The 23,165-nt window shown below is 36.8% G+C and overlaps 1 protein-coding gene across 2 annotated transcripts in view; it reads left to right on the top strand.

Annotated features, from left to right (window-relative positions):
• The window catches only part of LOC134658373 (lachesin-like), a 58,700-nt gene that overhangs the window by 4,456 nt on the left and 31,079 nt on the right, over positions 1-23,165 (top strand). Inside the window, exon 1 of one of the 2 annotated variants that reach the window (XM_063514045.1) lies at positions 19,618-20,054. The exons of the other annotated variant lie outside the window; for it this stretch is intronic. The gene's annotated coding sequence lies outside the window, so the exon portion shown is untranslated. Of the gene's footprint in view, positions 1-19,617; positions 20,055-23,165 lie in introns of those variants that run through there. 2 annotated transcript variants of the gene reach the window in all.

The raw sequence follows: 23,165 nt of genomic DNA, 5'->3' as shown, positions 1-23,165 counted from the left end.
CATCTACCGGGAAATTGAGTAAACTAAATTAACTAGGCGTTTTATACATACCGCCCACCAAGGACGACATGTCCTTCATCATAACCGCCCACCATGAAGTCAACCAAGGAATCCAAATTGAACTGAATACAAATCAAAAGTGGTGGGTTCAGTTTTCTTTAACACACTAGTTTGCATAAACACAACATAAAACACAATACTCTTAATCTTCACAGACATAACATAAACTCGAAGTAAGTCACAATAATAATGCATCTATCTATTAATATCTATTATCTTATAACTCATTAAAATATGTAACTGCTAATACACAGTTTTGAACTAAAGTTAACGATACAAAAGAACTCATAACAATATATTTTAACAAAACACAGAACTAAAAATGAGTGTTGTTGAGTAATTCTGCCGAAAAAATCACACTTCATAAAAGACAAAAGAAGATTGAAGTAGATTACTTTAAATTCCATGTTCTTCAAAAGATGTCCTCAACTTCAGACTTTTCTAGAAATTTGTACAGTAAATAACGAGAACTAAAATTGTAAACATTGCCCGTTGTAAGTGATGAACTGTACTTATTCACTTTACATTTGTATGTTTTTGACAACTACGTTGTGATCTAATTTAAAGTGAAGATACGACCATCTGAATTTCAAGATTCTATACAAGAAAAAATAACTAATCAAGGTAAGTAAGATATTCCTAAATTGTAAATAAATTATGCTTCAAATATACCAAAATAATTATGCTTTTCTTTATATATCTTGTTGCTGTTCTAAAACGTGATATACAATATATATTTTGAATACTAATTTCTCTTATGTTTCAGGTAGCGACAGCATCAGTAGTGTCACCGAGTGCTGGGATTTCTCTTTTTATTAACTCCAGGTAAGTATTAAAATAAAGTATATTATATTATACATTTTTATTTTCAGGTTGTTCGTCGATAACTGCGCTAGATAAGGTAAGTAAGATTCTATTTTATTCTTTAAAAGCTTCCTTTCTAAACCGGTGTGACCTTATAACCTTAATCTTACTTGGTTTATTACAGGTGTGACCGTCATGGAAAGGCAACCTCACCATGGTCCTGTTCTCCTTTTCTGTTATCGAGTTAGATGCATAACGATCTTTGTACTCATGTTTTTCTGCAGTCAAAAACTTGGTGTGAACTGATAGCCTTGCTTTTATATTCTTCTTCTCTTCAAGTACCTGCGTGTGTAAGACGGTAACATTTTCCGTTTCATTTACATTCGTCGAAAATATTGGGCCTGACAAAATCCACCCGAGCGTGGTGCGCTGAGCTAGTGGAAATCCATTTGGACCTTTCAGTAATCCATCCATAATTATATGGCAATAAACTTTGCCTCCCAACAGAACATCTACTTCGTTGGGTGAACTGTACATTGGATCGGCCAACTTGATCTGCTTTAACACAGCCCACTCTGGAGCTACTACCTTCTCGCTTGGGAGGTAAGTAGTGATCTTCTTTACAACATACGCCTTCACTACAATACTGAAGGTTGGATCGGTGAGCGATTGAACTTTCAACTCAACTGCATATTTAGGGACCTCAGAGGTCTGTTCGCCACCTAATCCTGTGAGTGAACTCTCTATGGGAAATTTCTTTATCCCTAATGCTTTCACAACAGCTTCAGTGACAAATGAAGCCTGTGAGCATTGATCTACTAACGCGCGTATCACCTGATAATCACCTGTCTGCGACTCAGCCTTTATCAGGGCTGTGGGTAACAACGTTTCTTCTTTAGCAATCTCTGTCGCATGGCAGTTGACTATCGGCTTGATCTCTGTTTGATTGTTCTCTGGAGAGACGTGTGTGGCTTCCTCCGAAACACTTTCAGTTACCTGACCTACATTCTCTAAATTGGCAGCTGAAGTTGAGACCTCCCTTGAATGAAGCAAGGAATGGTGCTTTCTGTGACAAATTCGACAACTAGTTGTTTTTTGGCAAAATCTAGCAGTGTGATTACTTCCTAAACAATTGTAACACATTCTATTTTTTGTTACAAACTCATGTTTTTTTACTAAGTCCTGTTTTGCAAACTTCTTGCAAAAACACAGTTTGTGAGGCTCTTTACAAAACTCGCACGCTAACACAGGTGCGCTGGCAATATGAAATACATTTTGTTTGTTTGAAGTACCCGAAGGTTTCTCGTAAGCAGTGGTGATCTTATTCATGTTCGGCGCAATGAACTCTAGAGCTCTGTATCGGCTGGTCAAGAACTCTTTGAACTGATCAAAGGTAGGCAAAGCATCTGAAGCCGAGTTAGCTGCTACATTAAGCTCCCATTGCTTACGTGATTCTGGATCTAATTTTAATGTCAACAGATGTATAACTATGACGTCCCATGTGGAAACGTCAATGCCTATGTTAGACAGTGCACTCAAACAATCTGTTGATGTATCTAGAATATCTTTAAGAAAAGCAGGAGATTCAGAAGCTGCGTTCTTTTGACTTAGTAACCGGGTGAGAATGCAATGCGATAGATATTTTTTGTTATTGTATCGTTGTTCTAACAAACTCCAGCATCGATTATAGTTCGAGTCTGATACGGGTATGTTGCGCAGCAACTGCTCTGCTTCTCCTGTCAAATAACTTTTTAGATATTGTAATTTTTGCACGCTATCTAAAGAGTTGTTGTTGTGGATCATTGATAAGAATAAATCCCTAAATGTCGTCCACTCTTGATATTTGCCAGAAAAGTTAGGGATTGTTAATTTAGGCAGTTTTACCGAATTTGACCTAGTGTAAGTATTTTCCTCATTGTTGACCTTTGATTGACGTGAATTAAAACTTACAAATTCAGCCAACCCATCTTTTAGTTCACATCTATAATCTGTGTATTCATCCTCTGTTTTGTCATAAGTGTCCTCAATAATATAACTTTTTGTTTTCATAAGTGCTAGATCATATGTACGCATCAACTCTTTGTGTCCTTGTCTAAATTCAGACCATAGCTGCTCTAGGGTGTCTAGTCGACTCTCTATGTAATGCTCCGTTATGCGTGCCTTGGGAAATTTTTCGAAATTAACTCGTGTCTTGAATATACGACTAGACAAGTCATTTTGAAAGTTTAACAATAGATCCATGATGCAATACAAATGACTAACTTTAGGCAAAACACAGTTTGAATTTAATACAACTACTTAACTTTATAGCACTATAAAAATACTATAAAATAAAGTTATAAAAAACCATAAAAATATTTGAAAATTTTACAAGTGTTTGAATTTTGATACATTTGAGCAAAATCGGGCATGGATTCCCCGTTCCAACAGGATTTTGCGAATTATTCTAAGTCTACTCTACTAAATTATTCTAAGTTAATATTCCATACAAACTACTACCAAATATTTTCTATGTCCATGTAAACAATTGAATTCTTCAAAGTAAATATCTTCTTGTAAATAAAGTTCAAAATTCCATAGCAAAATAAACTGATATCACAAAATAAACATTGTTCACAAGGTTGAAAATCTCTTGAGAAATAATTTTAAAAGTACTCACGATTCACACTTGACACACTCACTGAACTGACGCGTTGTGACGTCACACTTCGCTGATCTCCTTTTCCAGTTGCTGGTACTAGATGGCGCCACTTGACCTCTCGAACTGCTGCCACTCGTATCCGCTTCCGTTTTTAGCTTCGGCTACTCGTCGCTAGATGGCGCTAGCAACCTCAGCTAGCTGGAAACTCTACCCGGCCTTTGAAGCAGCGATCCACTGCTAAGCACGGGACGAAGTGCAATCCGCACTGAACTCTCAAAAAAGCCACTGGCTTATCCGGCTCGAAGGACCATGTACAATTTTGGACTCTGGTTTCGAAGGGAAAGCGTCAAATCAAACACCTCGTTTATTAGAAACAGTAGTATGTTTAATCGGGCTGAACTAAACTCCACACAAATCCTCTCAAAGTACAAAAATAAATTTAAATATCTTATGAAATCCACGATAGACCACCGTTCGCTAGTTGCCGAAATCAAAAGTGACATCTACCGGGAAATTGAGTAAACTAAATTAACTAGGCGTTTTATACACGTAGAGTTACTTAGTACTATTATTTATTCTGTGGTAGACCTTTGATTAAATCGCCGGGCACATGTATATTCCGTAAATTTGGATAAAAATATTCAAATTGCATGAATAGAGCGGGATCCTACAAAATCATACCGGCCCTTTTACTAACAAAGTACTGTCAAATAGAGAGTAGAACATAAGATCGAATTTATTGCTTCAAAATGGAGACCTCTCTGAAGTCTGAACTATATTGCATTGTCATCCAGTTTACATGTGTATGCTAAATTTCAGCTCAATCGGAAATTGGGTCAAATTTAGCATCCAAGATGTCAAATCTGTCAGTGTCAAAAGTGACATTTCTTCAACCAAAAACGTCACGTTTGACACTGACAGATCGGTATCGTATCGCTGTGACATCTTATAAGAATTGTTTAATACGGCATTGCATCTTATAAGCATTGCGATACAGCGAGGAAATGCCGCCAGCATCCTTGGTACAATGCCTCAAGGGCCTATTTTAGATTAATTTAGTATAGTAATGCCACTATAATTATATATGTTTTGTATAAATACGGCCGTGATAAGAAAATGATATCATTATGTGTTTCAAATATTTTTACTCTTTTTATATTATACCTGTAAATTTAACGTATGAATCTTTTCCTTCCACGATTTTTATCAAATATGGCCAAAACGGCGGACGAATATTCTTTAGTGATCAGAAAGTTTCGTTGAAATTAACGTTAATTTTAGTTTAACATAAGTATAACAATTTTCTTGGAAATTTCATGTGAATATTGTGTGTAATGGGACTGCGAGCGACTGTAAAGTTATAATGTCGATCCATAAAACCCCTTCTGTTTTCCTTAAATTAACAATTTTGAACATAACTCTCTAACTGCACAATGTACTATTGTTTGCCGTGAAAACGCAGTATGCAGTAGTCAGATATACAATAGCCACATTACTGTTCCGTGTATTTGTTTCCGACATCAGTTATTAAATTCCAAACATATTTTGGTGAATTACTGCATGTAGCGAGTCTTTGTTGCAATTGCAACAATCAGGCCAACAAAGAAAACAACATCTGAAGGTGCATTTTACCACTATGGCCACCTCCTATGTCCATCATCAGATCAGCTCGATGGTACCATAATATTGCATTGTCACCCAATCTCGCACACAAACATTGCAAACGTTAACTATTTCCCTGCCGAGATAAAAATAAGTTAACTTTTGAAAGAGAAATAAGATCTAACGATTTCTACTATTCAGGATAGATTCGCAATCAGCTGCTAGATAAAGTTCGACTCGATAGAGCACACAATCTAAAATTGTGGAACTGTTTGAAACTTAATCGTAGAACGGTTCACCGGTGCTTGTTAAGCTTTTTATTTTAACTTTACTAGTGATAGATTTACAACATACGTAGGTATATTTTATGTTTTGCCAGAACTGAAGCCATTAATAATTTCAACCCTTTTACAGAGGCGACGGGTTACATTCTATTACAACACAGACAATCTAGTCGTCGTACGACTTTAAGATCTGTGTAACGACGCGACAATGCGTAATTTGTAAGTAGTATTTTATCAGCTTTCGAGACGAGAATGATAGGCCAGAGAGCCTAACCAAGACGGCAATCGTTGATATAAAACGCCCATCGAAACTTAAATAATGTATGGAAATAGTCGTGACTTTCGTAGCATCTGTCATCCCGATACATTTTTTCTCAAGGCACCCGTGAGCTGTGTTTCCACCAGAGGAGGGATATTTTATTAAGAACCTAGAATCGCGACACGCTGAGCTAGGAAAACAAATGAAGTGATTTTATCTATTGGTTCTTAACAAACACATCCACCGATTTTTTTCTTTTTCAATGTATTTGTTGTAGAGTACTGTATCCGTAAATGTCATGTTTAACGTAAAATTGAATGACAGTTGTACATTTTGTGAAGTTAAAATTTAATATTTTCTTGTGTCGACCGCATGAATAATACTTTTTATAATTACGGGAAGTAATTAATTTAAAAGAATTTAATTTCACTTTGTCGGATCTATTTAACTGACTGCATTTTATTCAGAAACTCGTTGTCTGCCTCCTTTTATTACCTAGTGGTTAAAGTTGAGCGGGATGGGATTGAGAGAGTTTGTAAACTCGCTTCATTTGTTTTAGGAGTGTCTTCACGGTAGCACTCAGCATGATTTGATCGTTGACATGGTGTTCAAGTTAACTTTATTATAGCGCCCGATTTGGTCGTAAACGTAAAACTTTGGAGGAGACGTCCTTGTTGCCTTATCGGCATTGTACAAAGGCATTTTTGTGGCTAAGGAACAATTTTGATTGATTAACTAAATTATCATTCTGCTGATTCAAATAATTTTTAACACGATGCTATTTAACGACTAAGTTACGGATCTATATCGGAATCCCTAAAGTGTTTTATCTTGCGGGGTTTTGGAGTTAGTTTAACAATATCCATAATATCCATATTGTTAAAATCTGATGTAAGCTCTACGTTGTGAATGTCTAGTCAATAATTATGTCCAATTTAGGTTTAGACGTGAAATTTGCACGAGCCCCGACACGCCATGCCTGAACTCTGAAGTTGGTAACTTTGTTGCGACTCCGTCCCCACTTGGACGTCCCGGAGGCATCAAGCTTAGTGTACTGGATTTATGGTGTATCTCAACGCAATCTTATTTATCTAATAGAACAAGATAGGGCTGATAAGGTATAAATAGTAAAATAAAATCTTATACTACTGACGTATGGATTCGGACCTCTAGATAGACATTATATTAACTCGGCCTGAGTTTGCTACAAAAGGCAAATAAATCATAAATCCAAACAATTGAATATTTTAATTATTAGTTTTACTCCTGGACCTGTACAAGTACATACGTGCCACTAGATATCACATTGTTATTACATAATTTTTTTGAATTGTCTCCTTAATGATGCATAATTTTTGTAATTTTTTTATGAATGGTATCATTCGATCAAGTTTGTTTTGAGAATCAAATGTCTGTATGGGGCCCATTGTCATAAAGCAATACAAAAGTTACAAATGATGGTCAAGGTCTAGCACCCGCACTTCTAACAAAATGTCTACTAAAATACATCGTGACGTCACCATGTACCGTTAGAAGCCGTTTCGATGTATGGTTGTGGATGAAATATTGCGTTTATAAAATAAAATGCATTTAATTCAGACAAACATGGTCCATATTTTGTTAGTACATCTTAATCTAAATTTAATACTTATAGCTAAGGTTAACTTAAAATAAACTTAAATAACTATCTTAGGTACTAAAGATAAATGCAGAGAGGACCAGTGCCTTATCAGGCCACTGTCCCACCTGCCAGCCACGACGGCCAGGAGACTGTGGCGGCTGTCGCGCACCCTGCGGAGCGTCGCGGCGCAGCGCTTGCGCAGTGTCGCTTGGAAACCGTCCACATGAGCATCAGCGAACATGCCGGACGCACTGCAGTACCGAGGCAGCCGCAACAGTACCCTGAACGCGTCATTATATTGTACGCGCATCGCGTTAAAAGCCCTTTGCGTGTATCGAGTCCACAGGCTGCAGGTGTACAGCGATGTACAGAACGCTCGAAATAATGTTATTTTTACTTGCGCTGTACACCGGCTGAACCTGCGAGCTATCATATTGGCCCTCACGGCCAAGGCCCTCCGCTCCCTCTCGATATCAGCGTCATCGCAGAAATCGTCGGTTACCAAGTGCCCAAGGTATTTAAAAGAGGTAACCCTTTTCAGTTGCATGCCATTCAAACAAATGTGTGGGATGTGTGATGGGCACTTGCTTCCCGCTTTGAAGACCATATACTCGCTCTTGCTTACATTATATTTAAGGTTATGCGCTAGGGCATATGACTCACACCTCTCAATAAGCAATCTCAGACCACCGACCGACGGGCTCAACAGTACCATGTCATCGGCATAGCTTATGTTATTGAAGCATACCCTATCTATATGACAGCCCACACGTGTACTGCTGAGCTCGCCGATCAAGGCATCGATATACAAATTGAAAAGTTTAGGTGAGGTCAGTCCCCCCTGCCGCACCCCGCACACCAGACCGTACTCGTCCGACAACACATTACCCCAGCGAACACAATTTCGTTGGCCAGCATACCAACACCTGAATATGCGTGTGAGCTCCTTAGGAAAATGCACTTCATCAAGCTTATTCCAAAGTAAATCATAGTTGACAAGATCGAAGGCTTTGGAAAGATCGAGAAAACACGCATAAACAGGTGTCCTTCTGCGTGTGTAGTACTCTACAGCTTGCTTTAGGCAAATGATGGCACTTTCGGTAGATAAACCGGCTCGAAAGCCGAACTGTGCATCATGTAATTTTATACATTTGTCCAATTGCAAATTGAACAAGCCGTCGAGCACCCTAGCCACAATTGTTGCTAGAGATATAGGCCTGTAGTTAGCTCTGTTGGATATGTCACCCGTTTTATTTTTGACAATGGGCACAACAATGGTTTTGGTCAAATCAGATGGTAGGTACGAGTGACATATACAAAGGTCAAAAAACATTGCCAATACGCGGGGCAGGTGAGGACCAGCAAACAGCAGATGCTCGATACTTAAATGATCGTGACCGGGCGACTTTCCTCTCTTCATATCCTTTATTATTTTTCTTACGTCATCTGCACTGAAATGGATCTGAAAGTCACTCCCCTCCGATACCCCAATATCGAGCAACTGCCGCCGCCCGTCAACGGGCGAGACAGCGGGTTTAACGTTGAAATGGTCCTTGAATACATTTGCAATCCCCTTGGGATCTGAAATTCCTTCCACGCTTACAGAAAGTCCAGGCCTAGTGTCCAACTTTTTCGTCATTTTCCAAAAATTTCGAAAATCATTTTTCGTGTGATGTGCGGCAAGTAGGTCCATTTTTATTTGCTCTTGATGTTGTTGGACCCATCTAAGTTTAGATTTAAACATTTTACGACTAAGAGTCATAGCATAGCATTAGCATAGCAGTTTATGTACATTGTTGTCATACAATTTTTTTTTAAATAAAATGTAAGGAATCGAAAATCTTCCAATGTATTGTGATAAATTGCTCATTTTCTATCTATTTAAGTAGATTTAGTTATAAAATTCAACATGTGTCAACAACCCTATTGTAAGACAAATTCTATGGTCTCGGAATCTATTGAGTACAGTTAGAAGACACAGCCTTTTTAGGACAGACAGACAAACGGACGGAGTAGGCTTAGGTTGACACCCTTTGGGTACGGACCTTAATAATGCAACCTTTTACGAGGAAAGTGCTACCAGTGCGTGATTACTTAGATATATATATATATATATATATATATATATATATATATATATATATATATTTTTTACATATATACATATTTTTATATATATATATTTTTACTTTATTAGGTACACTAAACAGACATCGTACAATATCATGGGTAATACAATTGTACATTATGGCTTAAATCTAGCACGAGATCCAAAACAAGTGTACACAGCATGTTTTACAATTTAGCGGAAATATTACAAACTAATTAACACCATATTATAGCTACAGTGAAAAATATCAGAGAAGAAAAAACTATCTAAACATTACAATATAACGAGTAACGAACTTTACATATAAAGACTATTAAACATCACAGATGAAACAAACTTAGAGGATTAAGGCAGATGTCATCAGTTTAGTGGGAGAAGAGGAGAAGAGGACGCCAGCCAAGCACTTCCTAAACCTAGCGATGTGAGGGTCAAAAATATCAATGCCCCTACCGCGATGATCACCGGCTGTTAAATCGTTATATTGGCGGCACATTCTTGTAATTGGATTATAGAATGAAGTGTTGTTTTTGTACACTCTAAGTGCGAAAAGTTTAGTGTTACGACCTCTAAATCTAGGTGTGTTAAAGGTAATGGATGATAATGGTGCAGCAGAGTCCATTTTTGAGTGTATAATTTTATATAAATTCAAAAAGTCATACATCTTACGACGAGCTTCTAGTGTGGGGATATTGAACTTGATTAGTCGACTAGTATACGATCTGTATGTACGTCCCAGTTTAAATCTAAACGCAAGAACTTTCAAAAATTGCTTCTGTACCGCTTCTATAGCGGAGCTGTGTACAGAGTAATGCGGGGTCCATATAGGGGAACCATACTCCAGTACACTCCTCACCAGGCTGAAGAACAATACAAGCATACTATCTGGGTTCCTAAAGCCCTTGGTTGTTCTGCAGATAAAACCCAACAATTGCCTGCCCCTACTAGCTATATAATCATAGTGTGGACGAAAACTTGATCATCAAACAGTATTCCAAGATCCTTGACGACTGATTTCCTGTCGAGACTCTGTCCCGATAGCTCATAGTCATAAATGAGTTTACACTTCTTATTCGAGAATGAGATTACATGACATTTGCTAACATTTAGATACATATGATTTCGATGACACCAGTCTGATATCTGTGTAAGATCTTTTTGTAGCATTAAGCAGTCGCTCGTATCATTAATAGATTTAAAAATTTTAAGATCGTCTGCATACAGTAAACAGGGGCAACTTAAAAAATCAGCAAGATCGTTTATAAATAGGACAAATTACAACGGGCCCAGGTGAGACCCTTGAGGGACGCCCGAAGTTATGGGGAGCTCAGGAGAAAAGAACCCGTTGATGGCGACTAGCTGACTTCTGTTTTGAAGGTAAGAATGGACCCAGCGAAGAAGGCTACCATGAATGCCATAATAGGCCTCAATCTTGTGACAGAGAATATTATAATCCACCTTATCAAACGCCTTCGAAAAGTCCGTGTATATGGAGTCTACCTGACCTCGCGTTGCGAAAACGTTGCACAAATAGTGCTTATACTCTAAAAGGTTAGAAACTGTGGACCTATTACTAACGAAACCATGCTGCTGGTCAGCTAAGAATGGTTTGACATGGTTATACAGGAATGTGTGTACCATAGATTCAAGTAGTTTAGCTATACAGGACAATATGCTTATAGGCCTGTAGTTTTCACAAGATGATTTGTCACCAGATTTGAATACTGGCACTATATGCGCGATCTTCCATGGAATTGGGAATACACCCGTGCAAAGGGATTTATTAAATAAAATATAAAGAGGAACACTCAAACTATATATATGTATACAGGATGTTTCCTGTAACAGGAGCAATAAATTAAACAGTAGGCTGTACTCCTCAAACTGACCAACATTTGTTCAGCAACTTATAAACAAATAACTTATGTTTTAATTTTTTTTACTCTTTAAAGTTTGTTCTAAGACGCAATGTATTGCTAATTTTGTTATGTTTAAAACGTCACAAGCAACGTCAAACACACTGATGTCAGCGTACTCGTACATTGAAGGCAATATTTAATTTGTATGAAATAGTGGAAGTCTAAAGGATTCATAATTTTTAAAAGTTGTTCAACAATAGTATTTTTCTCAAAAATGGACGGCAAAGTCGACGTTGCCGGTTAAAAAATAGGTCGCGAAGTGCGTAGTTTATGGTCATTCAAAAAATTAAAAAGTTAAAAACATTGCAGTCTCGATTTCGGGACTGCAATGTCACATACAAATTCCATTATTTAACGAGTTCCAAACTTTTTAAAACTTTAAATGGCCATATCAAATGAAGGCATAGGTCCCTTAAACAGCCAAACAGATGATCAGCACTTATTATTATAAAGCCTATAACAGACTATCGCACCGCACCGCGACCTTGGAGCGTCGCACCCATAAGTGAGAGCGAGAAACAGATATCTCTTTCTCCCTCTCACTTATGGGTGAAACAGATATCTCTTTCTCGCTCTCACTTATGGGTGCGACGCTCCAAGGTCACGGAGCGGTGCGATAGTCTGCCGCGACTATTTAGGTGTCTCAAATAGGTTGGCGTATTTTCAGCAGAAAAATACACTTCTTTTTTTTTTTAAAGGCGGCAAGCAAATGTTTTTAATGGTTGTATTTTTTTCTGTGAAAATTAGAACGTTGCTTCTGTAAGTTCTGTAAAATATTTCTATTTCTTGCACCATTTTTGAGAAAAGCACTATATATGACTCGGCTGGAAGGCTACTTGCTGGCTTCGGATTCAATTAAACGGACTCCCAAGGTCGTCCGTTTAAAACGAATCCTCAGCCTGCAAGTAGCTACTTCCGAACCTCGACAATAATGTACTATTATGCAACCGTTGTTTAAGAGGGGTCAAAAAAGGCGAGTGGCGTGAGTAACAATTTGAGGCGAACAATTTAATAAAGACGCCACAAGTATTTTTTGACTCAGTTAAACAACGTTGCATACAATACTTTTTATACGACCAAACACTTACTTTGAAATAAAATTGTAAATTTAACAAATATTTTTCATGTCATCTAGTGGACTTCTACCTACGGTATCTACCTGTTTTTAGTGATTCTTGTGCTATTACTGATATATCTTCAGGCGTAGACACTAAGTTTTTGTCTTCATCCATTTTAACTTGAAAGACACACTGTTTTTTAACACAAAAGTTAAGTTTTCATTCAACAGGCACAAATACTATTCATATTCAAGAAGTCGCAAAGAATGGAGGGTACGAGCGGGAAAAGAATGAATGAAATTAAAAAAAAACATGTCTATGGTTCACTTATTTGTCAGATATGACATTCACACCCATAAGCGAGTGCGAGAAAGATATATTTCTTTCTCGTTCTCACTTATGGGTGCGACGAACCAAGGTCGCGTTGCGGTGCGACAGTGTGTTATGACTATAAGGTTGGCAACAATGTATTTTTTAAGTGGCCATTACACGAAGTATTGTAAAAGAGCCAAAAAGATACTGCGTGTATGCACAAATGCTTTTTTAGGGAATAGACTAAAGACTTGTCTTGAGATAGGGTTTTAAGGATGTGCGCACGACCCTTTAAATGACAAATAAAAGTACGGGAGTAGAAAAAAGTTTTAATCGTATCAGGAGTATAATATATATTTTAATTATTTGCTGGTGTTACAGGCAACACCCTGTATATTGCAGAGTTTTCTTAGACTCAATCTGTAGTTTTCTATGTGTAGTTTTGGTGTTTTTATTAAAACATAAATAAACTAAATGAGAAGGTAGGGAAGATATCGAATTCAAATATATAATTATATTATTTGTTGACATAATTATACATGGAACTGTCAATAAAACTAAATATATATATTAAATTAGTGATGATATTACCAATTTGTCAGATTTTAATATATTATACATATTTAATCTAGTCGTATCAATACTTTGCTTAAAAGTATAATGTAGGTACATTATTGTTGTGAAACGTCACTTTAACCCAAGTTAATAATTGGCGCCATTTTGTGCCGACCCGAACTGAGCTATCATTGCTTGCACAGAAATATTGACTTATTTTAATTGGTTCTGGCCATGAATAATAATTATGTGCCGAACAATGTTACCCTCGCCAACTATTCAGAAAATTCAATTCGGTGTCGTAGCTAGCAAATATTAACTTAAAAGTTTTGTGCATGTTACCGTAAAACCCTGCCAGTGATATTGCTTATGTCCATGGGCGACGATGACCGCTTCCCATCAGGCGGCTCGTCTGCTTGCTGATTAACGCATTTTTTAAACCCGTTTTTTCTTAGTTGCAACTAGTTTTCAGCATCGCTTCAGTGTAAACGCGTTTTGTGGAAACTAGTTTTCACTAATTATTCAAAATTAATTTCGGTTAAATCTAGTTAACCTAAATATCATAATACCATAATCCCTAGCCCAATATTACAGGGTTCTATGTTACATTTTCAAGATGAAATTGAAATTCGACTTAATGTCACTATGACAATGTTCAAATTTCAGTTCGATAAAAATGAAACAGGGTTCTACCCTGTAATATATAAAAAAGGGTTGTTTACAAAATGATAGGATATAATTATTATGTGGGTAATACTGAAAGTTCGTATAATCTCAAAAACTGTAATAGATATAGATAATTCTCGGCCGGTGAATATTTTATTTATTTTATTATATTATTCTGTTGTGGACCAACACAGTAAATACTTATGTACAGAACGTTTTTGTCATGTCCGATAGTCTGGTCCTTATCTGACAGTTAATGTGGTCAAACTGGACAACTTTTACTTGAGCCAATCGAGGAAACGCAAACAAAATCTACCTGTAAGTATATATAGGTTCATAACATATGCATTACAACATCATCCTTTAATATTATGATTAGTAAGTTTTAAAAGTGAGAAGCATACAATTTTAGCAACAGTTCAAATCAAACTAAATACCTACCGCTGTTAAATCGAGTGACAGAGAAAAAGTGAACAGAGTTCGCTGCGGCATGGTAATTAAATTAAATTTCTGTTAGTTCTAGTCAGAGCTCTGCCAAAGTGAATTTGGTTTATTTGCTACTGCTACCAATGAGTTGGACGGCTAAAGTAGATTGGACGTCCCTAGATATAACTAACTTGTAATCCACAGTCTATGGCCTATGGTACCTATTTGATGCATTTTAGGGACTAAGTAATTATTTAGGAGTTTTGTTTAAAGTCGGCCATGCGATTTTTAGGAGAGATTTGTGATACAATAGTTAGATTGATATGCAATACTTTCTTCTTTTATTATATGATAAAAATACCTACCTATTCAAATACAAATAAGTATAAGTAATAAAAACCGGAACGACTTTCTGAAATTCATTTTCGCTGGCGCGTATAAAATAATTTATGCAATCTGTTTTAAACGTGTGTTATGTGTGTAATATAAAAATAAGGAGATGAATAACAACTACAACGTGGTACATATAAAAATGTAGGGCGATGAATACCTGTATAACTTTTTTGCACCAACAATGCAATGGTTTCCGCGAGCCTAAACTCGGCCGGTGAAGCGTCCCGCAATCAAGGCGCGTATAACGTCGCAATCAAAAGCACCCACATTGTTGCACCTCCAACGCACATTGTGGCACCTGCGACTGGCTCCCATTTCTCTTGTTCGCTACAGAGGCTGCACGCTGCCGTGTCTTTTCACTGCAATTGTGTTGCGCGTCATTGTCTAGTTTCATTTATTCTCCCCTATGCAAGCTCACACGACTGCTTTCTCTTTCCCAACTTTATTTGTAAACAAGTTTGTTTTCATTGTGATGATACTGATGATTGAATTAGGTTATGGTTCTTTGGGTAGGTATGGCACATTCAAAGAATTATTTAGCGAAACCAGTCCAATCCTCTTTTATATCCAATAGTGTTTCGAGAACAAACAATAAAGAAGGCATCGCTGAAATATTCCACACCGAGTTTCAGCGACTACCTACATATACACAAATATAGATAATAACTTAAAAATTATTAACTATGTCATTAGGGATAATTTATTTGAAATATTGGTATTATTTTACCGTCGTAGGTTATATGAAAGTGCCAACGGTCATCTATCACTCGATAATGTGACATATCTGGATCGACGTTTTGATTTTTAACGGTCACATTGGTCACAGGATTGAGAGAATTATTCTGAAATAGAAACGAATGTTACGTAAGAACGTGCCCAATATAAAAACCACCAAATTTGTATTTTAGAAAATCTTGTAGCTATTTTTATTTAAGTAAGTATATCGACAATTATATCTTCTATTCTATTACCATATCTTCATTATCTACTAAGCTAGCTTATACTCGGGACTTCGCCTGCATGATATGATGATGATGATTGATAAAAAACCGGCCAAGTGCGAGTCAGACTCGCGCACGGAGAGTTCCGCACCATCAACAAAAAAAAGAGAGCAAAACAAGCAAAAAAACGGTCACCCATCCAAGTACTGACCCCGCCCGACGTTGCTTAACTTCGGTCAAAAATCACGTTTGTTGTATGGGAGCCCCACTTAAATCTTTATTTTATTCTGTTTTTAGTATTTGTTGTTATAGCGGCAACAGAAATACATCATCTGTGAAAATTTCAACTGTCTAGCTAACACGGTTCGTGAGATACAGCCTGGTGACAGACGGACGGACGGACGGACGGACGGACGGACGGACGGACGGACGGACGGACGGACGGACGGACGGACGGACGGACGGACGGACGGACGGACGGACGGACGGACAGCGGAGTCATAGTAATAGGGTCCCGTTTTTACCCTTTGTGTACAGAACCCTAAAAATACCCTTTGTCCTTCCCCGGGCCTCAAACTATCTCCACATCACATTTCATCTAAATCGGTTACGTTCATCAAAATCTCTTAGTTGCATTTTTTTTTATTGCCAATTCCATCAATTTTAAGAACCCATATTATGTGCCTCTTGCACAAAGAAGTATAAACTTTTAAATAAAAATAAGCGTTGGTTTTCAGAACATGTTGGTAAAACACGAAACCTTAGGGAATCTCCGACTTGTATGAATGCCCCGTTAATACAAAGTTGTGGTCATCTATGTGCGCAAGCTCATCAATCACGCTGATATTGCGTGACACGTCAACTTGTGATGACGGGAATCGTCACTACTGTTTATATGGTTATCAGGATTACATGCATTTTGATGGATCAAATGTGAAAAATATTGTAAAGACCTGAATTTAAAACATGGAAACTGAATGTAGCGATGAGATAGCTTTTGGTCTAGTAAGAGAACCGCTCCACAGTCCACATGTTTCTTTCCAGCTCTATTCATAAATATATATAGATGAAATAAAATCATAAATCACTAATCGTATAAAGCTTTGTACCTAAATTTAATATGAAAATACAACAATCGTTGGAAATTCAATTTAATTTGCAGATTTCTTTTAATTTTTAGTAAATGTAAATTAAGAGCGTCACCATGTATTTAATAGGTAGGTACCAAGTAAAATATGTACTTAGTTCAAATATCAATTTGTTATCATTATCAAGTGCGACGTCGTGACCCGTACCATTGTTTTGCCGATATTGAAGCGAAAACTCTTCGCAGTGGCAGCGGTCTAGCACAAGAATGAAGGGAAAGGATATATCTTCTTCATCTAAGTACCTATATACCTACATAATTACATAAGTATATAAAAGCAAAAGTCATGTGTGATTTGGAGATTGGCTTATAATCCAGGCTGGGCCGACAGTAACAACTTTTTACGTAGGTAACTAGGCTACTTATATTTTGCTTATGTATGTATGTAACCCCTGGTTTGTCTTAAACATAATTATACAAAAATGTAAGTAAAGGACTTGAAACTTCGTTTATAGATATTACTATCTTCTGGCCACAACTTTGCGTGGAATGATGATGATGATTAATAAAAACTACCCTAATGTCCTTTCCCGGGCCTCAAACTATCTCCATATCAAATTCATTACATGTACAAACCTATGTACATGCATCCATGTACATAGGTTTATCGGAAAATGTAAGTAACATATAGAGTTATTTTCGCATATTTTAAATATAGTATAAAAAGTCATAAAAAAAAAATTTTTTAGTAAAAGGACGTAGGTACTCGTAAGTTGTGCTGCGATCCCCTGTCTGTCTAAAAGTATTGCAACTACGGAACCATACACTGAGCATAGTGAATATGGCCTGAAATGGTCTTGACTGGTTTTAATGGAAGACATACATATTCTGGAGTTGTCAAGTAAGTTAACGCAAAATTGTAGTTTTTATTTATTTATTTTATATTATTTATTTACAACACATACAGTCATGCATGATACATATGTCAAAAGTGCATAATACGCACATAAATCTTACTAAAAGACCTGGAGGTCCATAAAAACCCGGAGGTTGGAGGTTTTTATATTGGATTGTTACACGTTTCTACAAAGGCAAATGCCATGAAAAGATTACACAGAAACTAGATTATATTTGCAAGGGCAAACTCCAACCAAAACTTTACTAGGCTAAAATTGGCTCGACAGAAAAAGCAAGCTGTATGTAATTTTTGTTCGTGGAAAACGCCTGGACGAACGTTTCTCGACGTTCGTCTCATCGGCAAACAATCGTTGACCCTATTCTGTCACCGAGGGTCACTATTTAGATACTTGACTAGGAATAGAATACCAAGCGGTGTCCAAGTCATGGCTTAGGATTTCATTACTTATTTATGTATGAATATACAAAATTCTCGCAACTTCCCGAGTAAGAGCTCTATAGAACCAACATTTTTATTACAATCCACGGCTCTGCTTTTACTCATACTCATACTCATACATTTATTCATAAAACATAATATTTTACATGTCATAAAAGACTTATTAACTAAATATTGGTAGGTAAGTATTAAACAGGTACAGCACAGGTCAGGAAGGCTTTTATTTAAGTAGGTACTTGATCTTGCTTAATTCGCTTAAGTAACTACATTTTTTAAAGTAATTTTTTTTGAGTAACGCTTCATTTTGTAGAAATATGTTGACTTTAAAAGGCAAGATAATACGGAAATTATAATTGTATTTATAGTTGCTGTAGTTACATGTAACTTAAGTTGATGGGAAAGCATAAGTGTGAAGTTGCAAGTGTATAACTTAAACTAGTCCAGTAACTAGTCGAAAGCCATAGAGTCTGTGCGGAAAGAGAAGAGTCGTAGAATGTATTGGGTCCCATACATTTCACGACTCTTCTCTTTCTGCACAGACTCTATTAAGTTACACAGGTCAACGATAAAGCCTCTAGTAAGCCTAAAAGGTAAGTCTCCACTCATCCGTAAATAGTTAAGTTTTTTTCCTCTGCCGTTGGTAAATACGGTTTATTTGAATTTCACTAGCCCGTCCGTCAACGGTTCGCCCACAATTTCGTCTGACGAGAAGCAAATATTGGCTAGCTGTTCACTTTCCCGCCCTTTCATGTTCGCCTTTATTCGAGATTTTGTCACACAGGTACTCGTAAAAATGTAAGCATGCTGCCTACATTTTTACCTTCTGCAAGCTCAGATATAACTTCTAATTTAGACTATTATCGGAAAAATCAATAAACTTATGAGTACTACTTCTGTTTTTTTTTATTTGGAAACCTATATTCAAACTTTTGGATCGATTCTAATGGAATTATTTTATTTATCCGTCGAGTACTCTCAAGTACTGCAATAATGAATTCGGGATTAAGAATATCGGTTGTCCATTACGTTATTCAATTTAATTAACGCTGTGACTGTGTAAATGTTTGCGTAACCCAATTAATTATATCCGAAAGATAGGTTACGAAATACGCAACATAAATGACGATGATAAATCCCCGTTCGTAATACTGCCATCTGATTTTATTTATAAAATATTCGTATTCGGAAAACCAGGCACTTAACGATTCTAGGTCAATGTTCGCCAGCTCAGAGTAAAAACTAAATAGGTACCTATACTTATTTTGGAAACAGCATTTTATTTGCCGGGTAAAAAGAAACCATTTATTGCAGTTTAAACTCATTCTGAAAGTGAAAACATCTTCAGTCAGTGCAAATGTGAGGCAGCGTACGAGTAGCCTTAGCGCAGCGCTCTACGATAGACGGCGAACAGGGTATTGTTCCAATTGCTTACCGAAAGGCTCAGTCAATCTTTATCAGTTTGCTCTCATATGGCGCGTAACTTAAAGACCACAGTTACATTGGTTTTCCTGTTATTCTGTTAAAGGGTACAGTTTACCTGTGCTCGGTAAGCGACCAGAATACACGGCCAGCTTCTCGGAAACGATACGGTTATGCAGAACGACGGCCCGCCCCGAACGAGCAAAGATAGAATCCGGAGGAAATTCAAATAAACGCTACCAAGCTTACCAAGAGACGAAACGTGAAAGGATTTAGATTTGTTCTGTGCTGAACAAAAATTGTTTAATATTCCAACGGAAATAGGAATGCAAATGCGGCTGATTTATTAATGGGCGCGATAGTTTCTATTGCAAGTTAGAATAATGTTGTGGTTGGATAATATTTTATATGCCGCGCTGACAACTTTATGGCAGTTTGTGATTCGCGCTGAGTTGTTAACGTGCGCTTGTGATTTAAGAGTTGAATTATGAATGTTTCGTATTTACTAAAAGACAAATAGCTGCTTGGACTTTTTATAGGAAGGTAATTTAAGGTACTTTACATACTATCCGTCTCTAATAAGACCTAAGAAAAAATAAATAAAGGAAATCTATAGTAATAATAAATATTAATTAACTGAGTGTAGATATCAACAAACGATTGGCAGCTATATTATGTTACCGCAATCAAATTATATTAACAGATGGGTTTCGCCTGCGGTCGTCACCGCCGCAGCATAATCAAGTCCTCTAATGAAACATTTAAGCGATCACTGTTCAACATGTTATAATTATTATAGGTATGACGAATTAGATACTTTAATTATAGTTGTTGTTTAAGTTACAATGGTCACAATTTGTACAGTCATCAGCAGAAGTAGTTAATTTAATAACACAACATATTCATTGTTAAGTAAAATCTTGCTTTTATTAGCAATTTGGATATACTTAATAAAATGGTCACGTCTGCTTTTTTAGGGTTCCGTACCCAAAGGGTAAAAACGGGACCCTATTACTAAGACTCCGCTGTCCGTCCGTCCGTCCGTCCGTCCGTCCGTCTGTCACCAGGCTGTATCTCACGAACCGTGATAGCTAGACAGTTGAAATTTTCAACTATGACAACAAATACTAAAAACAGAATAAAATAAAGATTTAAGTGGGGCTCCATACAACAAACGTGATTTTTGACCGAAGTTAAGCAACGTCGGGCGGGGTCAGTACGTACTTGGATGGGTGACCGTTTTTTTGCTTGATTTTTTTTTTGCTTGTTTTGCTCTATTTTTTGTTGATGGTGCGGAACCCTCCGTGCGCGAGTCCGACTCGCACTTGGCCGGGTTTTTTTTTCAATAATTCAGTATGCGTGATACCCCTATGCTCTATAGCTAGCGAGGCGATATTTTTTTAAAGTCCTTGTCTATTTTGTCTCATAGGTACATTTTCATACCCCGGGCTTAACATATATGAAAATCGATTCTTAAGGAGTAAACTCCAATAAAATTGTGAAAATGAGAGCCAGGTTCTGTAGATAAGCAGAATGTCATACATTTTTTTTTGGTTTAGTTTTTGATCTGTATACGAGTGAGTAAAACAAAAGATCCGAAATAAAAAAAGCCGATATTCATATGTTTAGTATCTCAATAATGGTTTGAGATAAGTGTATTCCTTTCAACATTTACACTTACCTACTCTGAATTTATTGTGGTCGTATGGCATAGTATACGACCGCGGTAAACCCATGACTCCTAGGAGTCCAAATAACATACCAAAAAAGTAGCTTGACAGCAAGCTTTCAATTTTTAATGTAAAATTTGACTTCTCTATTATATACCTACTGATATCGGAAATATGGATGCAGACATTTTTTTTATTTTTCACTCATGTAACCCATTTGCAGTTTTAATGAATCAATGTCCACAACTTTGATTAATGAAACATTGATTACCACAGAAAAGCCTGTGGATTTTTTTTAGCTGGTACTATAAAGGTACATAGGTATAATAACAGCCATATTCGAACTTTAAGATACCTCAAATATTTTTTTTTTTTTTTTTTCTCCTGGCTTACTCCCTGCAATTTTGCCCAGGGTGAATTTGCCAATGTCGGTGTTGACCTCTAATATTAGACATAGAAACGTTATGGATCGGATATGTCAGTGTCAAACAAGTGTCAAAAGTGACGTTTCTTCAAACAAAAAAGTTCGAATATGGCTGTTTAGGTATCGACTTGCCAGCGGTACTATAGTAGCTGGTACCTATCAGCAATATACAAACAACATCGAAGCTTTCGCACTCTTTGCAGCTCAATTTGGTATAATTAGATGCAAGGACAAATATATAAAATGATTACAGGAATATAAATACGTACTTAACCCGTTTAAAATAATTTTATTAGTAAATTAATGGAAGCCGAATACTTGTTGGCCAAAACCTTGACACTCCAGTGATATTTGTTTTCGGAGAACTGTTAAATGTTTTTGGATAACAGAAAATAAAATAACTTATGCACATAACAATAAAAATCTGCGCAGTTTCTTTAAAAAGTTTTAATACCTCAGTTTCATGCAATCAAAAACCGGCCAAGAGCATGTCGGGCTATCCTTTGCTTAGGATTGGGTAGTTAGCCGTACGTCACAATAGGCTGCTTTGAACGGAGGCTATTAGGAAGTATCATGTACATATATTTATCAAGCAAATGGGAATACCTACCTTTCAGCGTTTTGTACATATTTTTATTAAAAAGGGTTGATTTTGCGATAGCTCAAAAACGGCTTAACTGATCATATTCGCTATAGTTATCATTAGACAGACAGACGTGAACATGGCGAAACTATATGGGTTCCTAACTTCCTAGTTGACTACGAAACCTTCTAGTTGACCGCCATACAAAGTCTATGAAAAATGGTAACGGAATGGAAATAAAAACCTTGGGACACTTTTTTTCTCCTAGTAGGATAGAAAGATCTCGTGATTGTGAGTAGAAATAAGTAGGTAACATATAAATTCACATAAAAAACAAAAGTGTAGGGGACAACTTTAAATAAAATTGCCCATCTGCATGGTGACTCCTATTGGCCTTCGCTCCTGTCTAAAGTTAATAGTGGTTACCAGCGAAATTTGTTTATGATTTATAGTCAGCTGCCTACGACACGTGGAAGATTGTCATGAATAATGGTGGATGGTGACAAGCTGTCAACGGGGCAGGCGCCGTGGGCAGCGAGCGCGGCCCACTGGGAATCCGTGCGGACTTTATTTTACACTCGTATAACATGTTTTGTACTTACGTTGTAAATTATGAAAAGTGAATGCACCTTGATAAAGTTACTTTTCTATACGGGGTCAGAAATCTAACAATAATAGTGGGTAGAATTACCAAAATGTACCTGATTCTGCTTGTATGCCGTAATTGTGCACGAACATTGAATAGAATATTGACGGTTAAAAAGTGTTTTCATACCGTCAATATTCTGTAGAGTGCTACAGCAATGGTTTCGGAGTTTTGTTTTAAATGATATTTTTTCTTCTATAACAAATAAGGCATGGCCGTTGCTTTACTTATGGTTAAATCGCAATCGATTGTCTAATGCTATTTTCATATATTATATAAGTACTTACTGGTTTAACGTTACAAAGGATATTGGTTAAATTAATTGTTAACA

Source organism: Cydia amplana, chromosome 2 (genome assembly GCF_948474715.1).
Source record: "Cydia amplana chromosome 2, ilCydAmpl1.1, whole genome shotgun sequence".
In the NCBI taxonomy this organism is placed as follows: domain Eukaryota; kingdom Metazoa; phylum Arthropoda; class Insecta; order Lepidoptera; family Tortricidae; genus Cydia; species Cydia amplana.
This window is presented reverse-complemented; position numbering and strand designations above follow the sequence as displayed.